At 42.1% G+C, this 11906-nt stretch overlaps 1 pseudogene; it reads left to right on the forward strand.

The window, feature by feature from the left end:
* Positions 1-10026: 10026 nt before the first annotated feature.
* LOC143602522 (putative disease resistance protein At3g14460) lies at positions 10027-11242 on the forward strand (annotated as a pseudogene).
* Positions 11243-11906: the final 664 nt, after the last annotated feature.

Raw genomic sequence — 11906 nt, forward strand, 5'->3', positions numbered from 1 at the left:
ATTCATGCTCACCAGCGGGTCACCATTCCACCGCCATGCACGCGCGCACCGCGGATCCTCACTCCGCAGCCATGCATGCGCGCCCGCGGAAACCACCATGTGAGTTCGAAAGACGACTCCATGCTTTTGGTTTTATGTAGAAGACTCCAACGCCATGCATGTGCACGCAACCCTCCACCATGCTTGTGCGCAACTCGCCGCCATGCATGCGCGCTCAACTCTTCGCCATGCATGCGCACTCAACTCTCCGCCATGCATGCGTGCTTAACTTTCAGCCGCTATGCATGCGCGCCACGCGGATCACCACTCCGCCGCCATGCATACGCGACCTTGGATCACCACTCCGCCTCCATGCATGCGCGCACCGCATATCAACACTCCGACGCCATACAAGTGCGCTGCGGACAAACTCTCCCGGCCAAGCATGCGCCGCATCGGAGGAACACCCCGACGCCATGCATGCGCAGTGCCGAGGGTCACTTACCGCGGGTCAACACCTGCGTGCCACCATGCATGCGCGCCGGCGGGTCCTCTCTCCGCCGCCATGCATGCGCAGTGCCGAGGGTTAAGACTATTGCCATGCATGCACGCCACCAGAGATCAAGTCTCTGCTTCCATGCATGCGCACTGCCGAGGGTCACTTAACACCGGTCTCTTATGAACGTCGCGGTCTTTATGAACGCTAAGGGTCACTTACCCCGGGTCACATGTGTGTTCCTTAGAATAAATTCCAAACAGCTGGAGGTCACCCACACACGCATATCGGTGCTCCTCCATCACCACCGGAGCAACTAAAGTTAACAGTCTCGGAAAAACTCCGCCACCCGCGGAAATATCCATGCTCCGCCGTGATGCATGCGCGCCCGCGAGTCATCACTCCGTCGCCATGCATGCGCGCCCCGCGGAAACCACCATGCGGGTTGGAAGACGACTCCATGCCTTTGGTTTGGCGCAGAAGACTCCACCGCCATGCATGCGCGTCCGCAAAAACCCACCATGCGGGTCAGAAGACGACTCCATGCCTTTGGTTTTGTGTAGAAGACTCCGCCGCCTTGCATGAGCGCCCGCGGAAACTACCATGTGGGTCGTGCCTTTGGTTTTGCGCAGAAGACTTCGCCGCCATGCATGCGCGCCCGCGAGTCACCACTCCGCCGCCATGCAAGGGCACTGCGGAGGATCAAGATTCTGCTACCATGCATGCGCGCCACCGGAGATCAAGTCTCCGCTTCCATGCATACGTAGTGCCGAAGATCAAGACTTCGCCACCATGCATGTGCGCCCACGAGTCACCACTCCGCCGCCATGCATGCGCACAACCAAAGATCAAGATTCCGCTGCCATGCATACGCGCCATCGGAGATCAAGTCTCCGCTTCCATGCATGCACACCGTTAAGGATCACCCACCACCTCCGCCGAGGAGCCGCGCCTCTAACTTGTTAGATCCACGGAGTCCGCTTGTCTGCACCGCGCTTGATGAAAAGCAAATTTTACAAAATATAAAATGTCCAAGAAAGTTTACACACGTGCGAAGGAAAAACCCGTTTATAACCGCAATCCGGGTATCAACACCTGCGGGTTGGCAACGCCACCCACGGATAATAGCCGCGATCCGCATATCAACACCTGCGGGTTGGCAATGCCATCAACACCTGCGGGAAGAGAAGTTAACCTCGGACTCCGGCAGGTTAAGTTATTGATGGCGTGTTAATCCCACACACGCATATCGGTGCTCCTCCATCACCACCGGAGCAACTAAAGTTAACAGTCTCGGAAAAACTCCGCCACCGCGGAAATATCCATGCTCCGCCATGATGCATGCGCGCCCGCGAGTCATCACTCCGTCGCCATGCATGCGCGCCCGCGGAAACCACCATGCGGGTCGGAAGACGACTCCATGCCTTCGGTTTTACGCAGAAGACTCCGCCTCAATGCATGCGCGCCCGCGAGTAACCGCTCCGCCGCCATGCATGCGCACCGCGGATCAAAACCCCATGCGGGTTGGAAGACGACCCCATGCGGGTCAAAAATAGTACAATATGAGCTTGGAAGACGACACCATTCATGGGCGCCGTGCTCCGACATAACAAACCCTGACCAAGGCGGGGTCACCTGCAAGCTCCGCAGGTAAGCACCCGACCACCATTCATATGCGCCGATGGGTTTCAACAATACGTCACCATGCATGCGAGCTAAGGATCATCGCGTCACCGTGCATGCATGCGTGTCCCGCTGATCAACTCTACGTCGCCATGCGTGCGCTTCCGCAGATGAACAATCCGCCGCCATGCATGCGCGCCATGCACATGTTGCACTCCACCGACATGCTTGCGCGCCGCTGCTGATAGTGCACTACGCCTTCATACATCATGCGTGTAGCCGCGGATCAACACTCCACCACCTGTGGAAGACTTCGCCACGATGCATGCATGCGTCCCCGCGGATGAGCATTCCACCATCATGCATGCGCGGGCCGCGGATAATGCACTACCCCGCCATGCATGCATGCAGCCGCGGATCAACACTCCATGCATGCGCCCTCAACTCCCGCCATGCATGCGCGCTCAACTCCCCGCCATGCATGCGCGCTCAACTCCCGCCATGCATGCGCGCTCAACTCTCCGCCATGCGTGCGCGCTCAACTCCCGCCATGCATGCGCGCTCAACTCGCCGCCATGCATGCGCGCTCAACTCTCCGCCATGCGTGCGCGCTCAACTCCCGCGGGTGACATAAGCGATATTCCAGCCCCGGCACAGTGCCACCATGAAACACTAACGGCGTGTCATCTGGGCACTCACGAGGATCAACTAGCACCCATAAAGAGCCGCATGCGCACTCCCACAAGTTAACTTCAGCCATCATGGATATATCGCGGGTCATTTCTGACTCCCGCAGATCACGAGAGAGTTCCATAGCGGGTTGATTCGCGCCATTCCGCGTCCGTAAACAACTTTTGCGGGTTACTACCGGGGCTCGTCACGCTTCCGCATGGATGAAATTCACTCTACCACCATCATCGGGGACTGAAGAAGCGATCTGGATGTCTTTCGTATGATGAATGAAGGTGTTTTCTTGATGTATGAGTATATAGGATTTGCATGAAATGGCACAAAAAGTGCTTATATTAATGCAAAATATATGGCTACGCGCCAAACTTAAAGGTTGGGAATCCTAATAAACCCGCTCGGCTATGCGTCGAATATTAGGTTGGGCACACCTCATAATTCGCCTAAGGATGGAAGACATCCGAATATATAGGTTGGGAATCCTAATAAACCCGCTCGGCTACGCGCCGAATATTAGGTTGGGCACACCTCATAATTCGCCTAAGGATGGAAGACATCCGAATATATAGGTTGGGAATCCTTATAAACCCATACGGCCAAGCGCCAAACTTAAAGGTTGGGAATCCTCATAAACCCATACGGCTACACGCCATATTTAAAGGTTGGGAATCCTTATAAACCCATACGGCTACGCGCCAAACATAAAGGTCGGGAGCCTAATAATATCCCACATGGCCACGCGCCAAACATAAAGGTCGGGAGCCTAATAATATCCCAAACGGCCACGCGCCAAACATAAAGGTCGGGAGCCTAATAATATCCCACATGGCCACGCGCCAAACATAAAGGTCGGGAGCCTAATAATATCCCACATGGCCATGCGCCAAACATAAAGGTCGGGAGCCTAATAATATCCCACATGGCCACGCGCCAAACATAAAGGTCGGGAGCCTAATAATATCTCAAAACGGCCACGCGCCAACGTAGGTTGGGCACACCTCATAATTGGCCCGAGGATGGGAACCTTGTAATACATCCACTTTTAGTTGATATGTTTTTGCAGGTTCGGCTACGAGTCGCACAAGCACCTATGACATTATTATTATTATCTGGCCGTTTGTGCCTCCATTATTATTTTGAAAACAAGTTGGGATAGTCTTCCTGCGTAGAAGAGGCCCTTGTGGGCCAGTCATTATCATCATATTATAGCTCATAAGCCGCAACTCGCGCATGCTCCATTATTTTATAGCTCGTAAGTCGCCTCGCGCGCAAGCTTCATTATTTTTATAGCTCGTAAGCTGCCTCGCGCGCAAGTTGCATTACATTATTATCGAGATGCGCACTCTATCTTTTATCAGGCCCCGCGCCACTATTGTTATGATGCGTGCTATATCTTATTCATGCCAGTGCACCATTATTATCATAAGGATCACAACATGTCACCATCATGGAGAAAACCTCTCAAAACTAAAAGACAATAAAGACAAGGCCGAAGAAAGGGGAAAAAACCGCATCATATCCTAACACACCTTATGAAGTCCAGCGCTCCACCTAAACACTTGCACGCCTAGGAGCAACACTGGACTTGGAGGGCTTGTAGGGGTATGGTACTAAACCCGGCTTACGACCTTAATTTATTATGTCTGGCTTATTTTATTATATGGACTAATACAATATTATTGGGCTGAGGGGGTTTTGTGGAGGTAACCCTAACTGGGCTAGGCCCATTAGGGTACCATGATGGTGGCCATGAGGCTCCCTATATAAGGAGGTCTCCACCTCCTTATTAAAGGTTGTTGTTCTCAATAAGAGCCACCACCATAACCATTTTTGTGTCTGTAAACAAGAGATCCTCGAGATTTCTTAGCAGTCACCTCCACACCCCCAAAAACCATTGCAGATCTGAACGGAGGAGAGCGAGATTTGGTTACATCATCCCGTAGAAGACGATCCGAACTATGCCTGGTACGTTTCGTGCTTCTTCAGTATGCATGTAGGTATTGTTATGACGTGACAAGCTTGAGGCGCATACGAGGCTATCCATATTGAAGATCAGTTGGAGATAGAAGTATTTTATAAAAGTTAAATTTCTGCTGTGAATTGTATAGACTTCCGCTGTAACAAACTGAGCTATGAGTAAATCCAACGATAAAGTAGGGCATCCGGGCTCGGGGCCTTACATTGATGATGTATGGAGTGAAAACTATTGCGAATGGGAAAACCTAGTGCGCCCACTTCTAACATGTCCTCCAGTAAATAGGATAATCATGACAACTCGAAAGGAACACTTGCTAAAAAAGCTAGGTTTCGATCATCTAGATAGTATTAAGAGTTTGTCACATGAACATGCTCTCTCTTTATATGCTCTTCATGCACTAGGCGTAGATACCTTCGACTCACACACAACACTCAAAACACACGGTGTGTAATATCCCGATTTTAAAACCCTAATATTAAATGCCAACCGAGCTATTAATTTTTAAATAAATAATTTATGAGATATTATATGGTTAATTAGGGTGAAAAAAAATGTTTCTAAACTAAAAAGGCTAGGGGCTGTTTTGTTTACTACTCAAAGTGTGGGGCCTAATTGCAATAACTATGAAAACTTTAACTTGATGCGTCTTGTTTCCATTCTTTCCGGCGACAAATCCGGCGACTCTACTTATTTTGCGGCGAGCATTTAATATTCGATTGAAGACGGAATCCATCACTTGTTTACTCTATTTGACTCGGGATTTGTTACCGAACATAAGGCCGCAATTTTTAGAACTTGATTCGTGACATTATGCACCGTTTTAATTCCGGCGAAAATCTCGGTAATTACCAAAGTTATAAAACCCGCTTCGATCCTATAAAAGTAAAAGAATACCCTCGTTTTCAAAACACCTCCGCCACCACTCTTTTCCTTACTTTAAATTGCTCTCTGTTATTGTATTGAACCTACCGCCGCCGCTTCGATCAAGTACCGTTTCTTCCACAACTCAAGGTAATAGTCCATCCAATCTACTCCTTCTGATCCATGAATAAAAGCAGTGTGTTTTCAGTTACAAACCATAGCGATTTAAAAAATAAATAAAGACATGAATCTTTGTCGGGTTTTAAGGTTTGGTTATGGTTGAAGATCACGTCTGCATATTTTCATTTTCTAAATTTCCTATTTGTTTGGAGTCTGTCTATTTTGTCATACTAATTAATAATAATAATAATAATAATAATAATAATAATAATAATAATAGTTATTAAATGTAAGCTTACAAAACGAAAGTATTTTGAAGCCACTGTTTAAATTTGCGTCCATTAACCAGATTTGAAATACTAAATTAATTAGTCCCTAATTAACATTTATTTACAAAAATATATTCATTTTAATATATAATAATATTCATCATGCAGAACTATACTATGGTTATTTGAAATCTTTGTATAACTACACAACACATTATATAAATATTTTGGGAAGCTTACTAAATTGAGTTAATATAATAGTTATTATTTCTTTTACAAGTTTTTCTTTCAAGCTACATTTTATGTAATGTAATTTTAAATAAAAACGGATTGATAATTTAGGTGCTCACTTCTCGTGCAAGGACTCTTTCCCACTTTTGCTACTTGTCATTCAGGTTTGGACCTCTTAACAACTTATGTGTACGAATTTGATTGTCCGCTACTTTGTAGTCGGGTCATTGAACTCGTTATTTTATGCTTATGTGATCAAATTTGTGATATTATATATTTAGTTATTTATATTATTAGCATTTATTAATATTGACGCACTGATTGCGATACACCGAAAGGTTACTCGCTGACACTCTGATTGCGACGCACCAAAAGGTGACGCACTGAAAATCTGTATATGACGCACTGAATTATTTGATACTCCGAATGTGTTATTTGACGCTCTGAATGTGACGCACCGAACTATTTGACAATCTGAACTATTTGACACTCTGAATGTGGCTAACGGAATGTGTATGTATATTGATTGGTAGCTATTATTTAAGACATTGTATTTTTGCATTATTTTATAGTTGTTGTTCCACTGAGTAATTTTACTCAGGCGTGCATATTTCGTTTATATGCACGTCAGGTAACAGGGCTACACGAGAAGAGATTGATTGATGGCTCAGGGGAAACTATTAAGGATTCAATGATATTTCATAAGCAAATAATTATAAGAGTTTTGTATTCAGTCTTTTGTATTTATTGTATGATTTAATATTTTATTATTAATGAAAATCAATGCTTTGAGTTCTGACCTACTGTAAAAGTGACACGTCAGCCCTAGACCGGGGTGGGGTGTTACACGGTGAGGGTATTGTGAAAAAGTGTGTTGGTTTGCCTTTGGCTTTAAAAGCAATTGGAAAGCTATTGAGGACAAGAATAGAAGGAGAAGATTGGGAGGATGTGTTAAATAGTGAGATATGGAATTTAGAAAATAGTGATAAGATTGTCCCGGACCTTATGCTAAGCTAACATGATCTTTTTGCAAATTTGAAACAGTTGTTCGCACACTGCTCTTTATTCCCAAATGACTTTTTGTTTGACAAGAACGACTTGGTATTATTGTAGATGACAGAAGGGTTTTGAACCCAACAAATGCAACCAAGTCACTAGAACGTTTGGGCCATGAATATTTTGATATTTTGTTTTCAAGGTCATTTTTTCAACATGCACCTAATAACAAAACATTGTTTATGATGATGCATGACCTTATGAATGACTTGGCCACTTTTATTGCTGGAGATTTTTTTCTACGGTTCGAGAATCACATAGAGACAGAGAATGAAGATTTGGCAAAGCACCGATGTGACATTCGTCAATTTTCGATTCGTCTTCATATTGTAAACCCGACCCGTTGGGTCGTTTCGATGTATTAAATATATTTTAATAAAGTGATTCCCGACATTTAATGTTCATTATTCGTTGTTCGTTGTTTATAAATTTCCGAACCTTAGCGTTAATCGAGCCGCGCGAGTAAAACGCGTAAATAATCCAAAACCGAAAGCTTTATAATTTAATTATAAAGTTTAGGTTAAAAATGTAAATTTCAAATACTTATTTAAAACTTAAAAGAACTTAAATTATCTTTTAAATGGTTATTGAAACTTGAGGGACCAGAAACGAAAATAATTCAAATTATATTATTAATATACCCAACCCTAGACGCCCCCCCCCCCCCTTCCTTGTTCGTTTTTCCGGCGGAGCCTTCGGCGCCGGAGGTGGCCGCCACCCCCTTAAAACACATTTTTTTTTCCAAATTAAATATATAAAAACGATTTGCCATCAACACTAAACAATAACTAACTATTTAATTGCGTTTAACATCCGTAAATCACCCCGTAATCGTTGCCGGAAAATCCGGGTAATCAAATCAAGGCATTTAACGCTTAGATGCTCCGATTAGTTGTATAAATAGGGACCTAAGCCTTGTTACAACTCGCTCATAACCTTCTTTCCCTCTAATTCTCTCTACAATAGTCGTAATAATCCGGCAAAGCTTCAGCTCCGGCGAGTCTTGTTCTTCACCAAATCAACACCTTTTGAGGTAATTGTAACATGTTTTTGATTAGTTTTGATCCAATAAACAAAAACCCTATACTAATTTAAACACACATGAAACAGAAACTGAGATTGAATTATTAGGATTTATGTTCTTCATGTGAAGAAGATGAACCTAAAGTATTATATATATATAATGGTTCTTAACTCTTAAACGAATATCCTTCTAGTTCAACTGGTTAAACTCAATTCCTCGCAACCATGAGACCCGGGTTCGAAACCCGGGTCATGCTCATTTTTTTTTGGTTTAATAAACTGTATTGTTATTATTATTATTATTATTATTATTATTAAAATCCATTCCAAAGCTAATAGTATATTTAAGTATTAAAAACCATACTATAAACGAATATTGTCACCAGAGCAATTGGATAATACCCAGAACTTATAACACCAAGACCCGGGTTCGAAACCCGGGTCAATCTCATATTTTTTATTATTAAACATTTTTCCAGTTTATTATTAATTAATAAATCATTTTAATCAATTAATAATCATAATAAATTTATAAAAACCTTTTTAAATTAAATAAAAATTATGTAAATTAACTATAAAATATATCTCACCATTTTACATATAAAAATCAAGTTTCTCGTTTTCATAAGTCGTTATTAAGAATCGTGTAATAATCGCAAAGTAAACTTTAATTCTCTAAAAATCGTTTTGTTAAAGCAACAATTATATTTTCGACTTGTAAACAATAGTTCAAGCTTTTCGAACATATAAACTTTGTTTTCTCGCCATTAAAGTGCTTAAATTGTACTAATAACCAAGTTGTCGTTAAAACATAAATAATAATATAATAATCTAAGAGCCATAAGATTCGTAATAAAATAATAACTATCTTCTAAAACTATCATACAATTAAACAACCTTAAAATCCCGATGGAATAGCCGTTAAAAGTCATGTTTATTCTTATTTATAGTTCGTACGGATTGATTGCTTCGGTTCCTTTGACGCCTTCAAGTTATTCTTATTCCTTTTTCACTTCAATTACTAAGGTGAGTTTTTCACCACCCCTTTTTAATGTTTTAATGTTTTGGGGTAGCATATGTAGCCTTATAAAAATTCAAGTATTATTTCTTCTATTACCAAAACTACAATTCGTATATGGACTTGTGTGTTACTTGTATTACTTGCACGAATATTACTTGCACGATTGGGAAGCCTCATTAAGTATGATCATACGCCCCCCTTTGCATTCTGGTCCATTTGTATCGAGTGGAAAAAGGGCCTCATTATCCAAGTACGTTGGTTGTTACCAATTGGAAAGGACCTTACTTGCGCGATTATCCAAGTACGTTGGTTGTACCAACTGGAAAGGACTTACTTGCTCGTTTATCACATGTCTATGAATTGTATGGTTTTATGTACGTTTTAAACTGTGGAAACTCACCAGCTATATTTATAGCTGACCATATTTTATACATATGTTACAGGTTTTGTGATTAGAGGTTGAAGTATTGAAGACACTTAGATTACTTAGGGTATTTCAATAAAAGAACTATTGTTATGGTTATGTTTTGGTTTGAACTTGTATTGTTACTTTCGAACTTGTGTTACTTGGCTTATTAAATGAATTAATGTTATTATGGTCACTTAATAGTGCCACGTGTGTTTGAGCAATCTGTACGTCACACTCGGGCGTTTCCGCTTAAGCCGGGGTGTTACAACCGACATATGTCATTTACCCGCGAGACATGTGTAGGTTACCATAAGTTTGATGCATTTAAAATAGCGACAAATTTGAGAACATTGTTATCCGTATCTATCGGGGTGGAGAATGATTTTCCGCACCTTTTCTTATCCAACATTATTTTGGGTGAATTACTTCCTGAGTTACCACTCTTAAGGGTTCTCTGTCTCAGTAGTTTTAAGATAAAAGAGGTACCAGAGTGCATTGGTACTTTAAAGGACTTGCGGTATCTTAACTTATCTCAGACTAATATCAAAGAGTTACCCAAAAACATTGGCAATCTTTATAATTTACAAGCTTTGATTGTTTTCAGCTATAAGGAGTTAACAAAGTTGCCTAGCAGCTTTTTAAAGCTTAAAAAGTTGCAACACTTAGATATAAGGAATACTCCCCTTCTGGTGAAGCTGCCCTTAGGGATTGGTGAGTTGAAAAGCCTACAAACTCTATCCAAGGTAATCTTTGGAGGAGACGACGACTTTGCTATTACCAAGCTTAATGGATTACAGAATCATCATGGGAAAATTTCCATTGAGGGGTTGCACAAACTGCAAAGTGCAACGCATGCACGGGAGGCTAACTTATCTCTTAAAAAGATTACTGAATTAGAGCTGGAATGGGTTGATGATGTGTTTGATGGATCACGAAGGAGTACACTTGAAAAGGAGGTTCTAAATGAGTTGAAGCCTGATAGTAATACGTTGGAGAGCATTCACGTTACACATTAAATGTTATGGAGGAATAGAGTTTCCATACTGGCTTAGGGATTCGTTATTTCTAAGTTGGTTCATGCATGTGTGGATAAGTGGTTGTAAGCACTGTACATCTCTACCATCACTTGGGCAACTCCCTTCACTTAAGAAGTTGTTTATTCAAGAAATGGACGCACTTAAGGAAATAGATTTTTCGTTTGGTGGAACTGGTGGTGTTGCCTTCCCTAAACTTGAAATTCTAAGTTTTATAGATATGAAAGGGTGGGAGAAACGGTCTATCAATAACCAGGTTTTAGATGTAATAGTGTTTCCATGCCTTAAAGATAATATAAAAAATTGTCCAAACACATATTGATATATCACTTGAAGCACTCCCTTCAGTTATGGTTCTTGAAATTAGTGAATGCGGATATGGTGTGTTGAAAAGTATTGTCAGGACACCTTCGCCAATCAGCCAGTTGACAACATGTTCAGTTTCAGGCGAGTAAGTGTAACATTTGTTATTTAAAATCCGAAACCCGACCATTTTTTTAATTCTATTATTCGGATTCACGCTTATTTAATAAAACGACAAATCATTATGACTTATATTATTTTCGTTGTGTTTAATTTCATTTAAAGTATCACTTATGCGCGTTTTAACCCCTACACTTAGTTCGAGCAACGTTTGATCTGCATCCTAAACTCAAGGGACCAAGTTGCAAAACATTTAAAACATTTTAATATTATATTTTCCCCCTTGCCCCTTGTCGACGGAAACAACTTACCCCCACCCCCCACCCCCATGTGTTTCTTGATCCACAATCTACGCCATTTATCACGGAATTGATCATGCCCAGCTGTTTATGAGTCGAACGTGAAATCAATCTTACCATATTAACAGTATTTACAGCTAACAGGCATTTAATTTGTGTATCCCCAACCACGACTTCCTTCGACCTCAAAACCCTATAAATGCATGTCCATAACGCAATTAAATTGACATACACTATCCTAACACCATCGTGAACCAAACCTCCATATCAATTTGCACCCAGAGACTGCTTAGAAACAAACTTCGATCACGTGTCAATCCGCAAACCCTAGGCTGCCTTTCTCCTTCAATTCAGTCTTGAAATTGGTAATTACTATATGCTTTAGATTCAGAAATGA

This window comes from Bidens hawaiensis, unplaced genomic scaffold (assembly GCF_021521415.1).
Source record: "Bidens hawaiensis isolate Kalapana, Puna unplaced genomic scaffold, B.hawaiensis_p1.1 tig00059074_1, whole genome shotgun sequence".
Classification (NCBI taxonomy): domain Eukaryota; kingdom Viridiplantae; phylum Streptophyta; class Magnoliopsida; order Asterales; family Asteraceae; genus Bidens; species Bidens hawaiensis.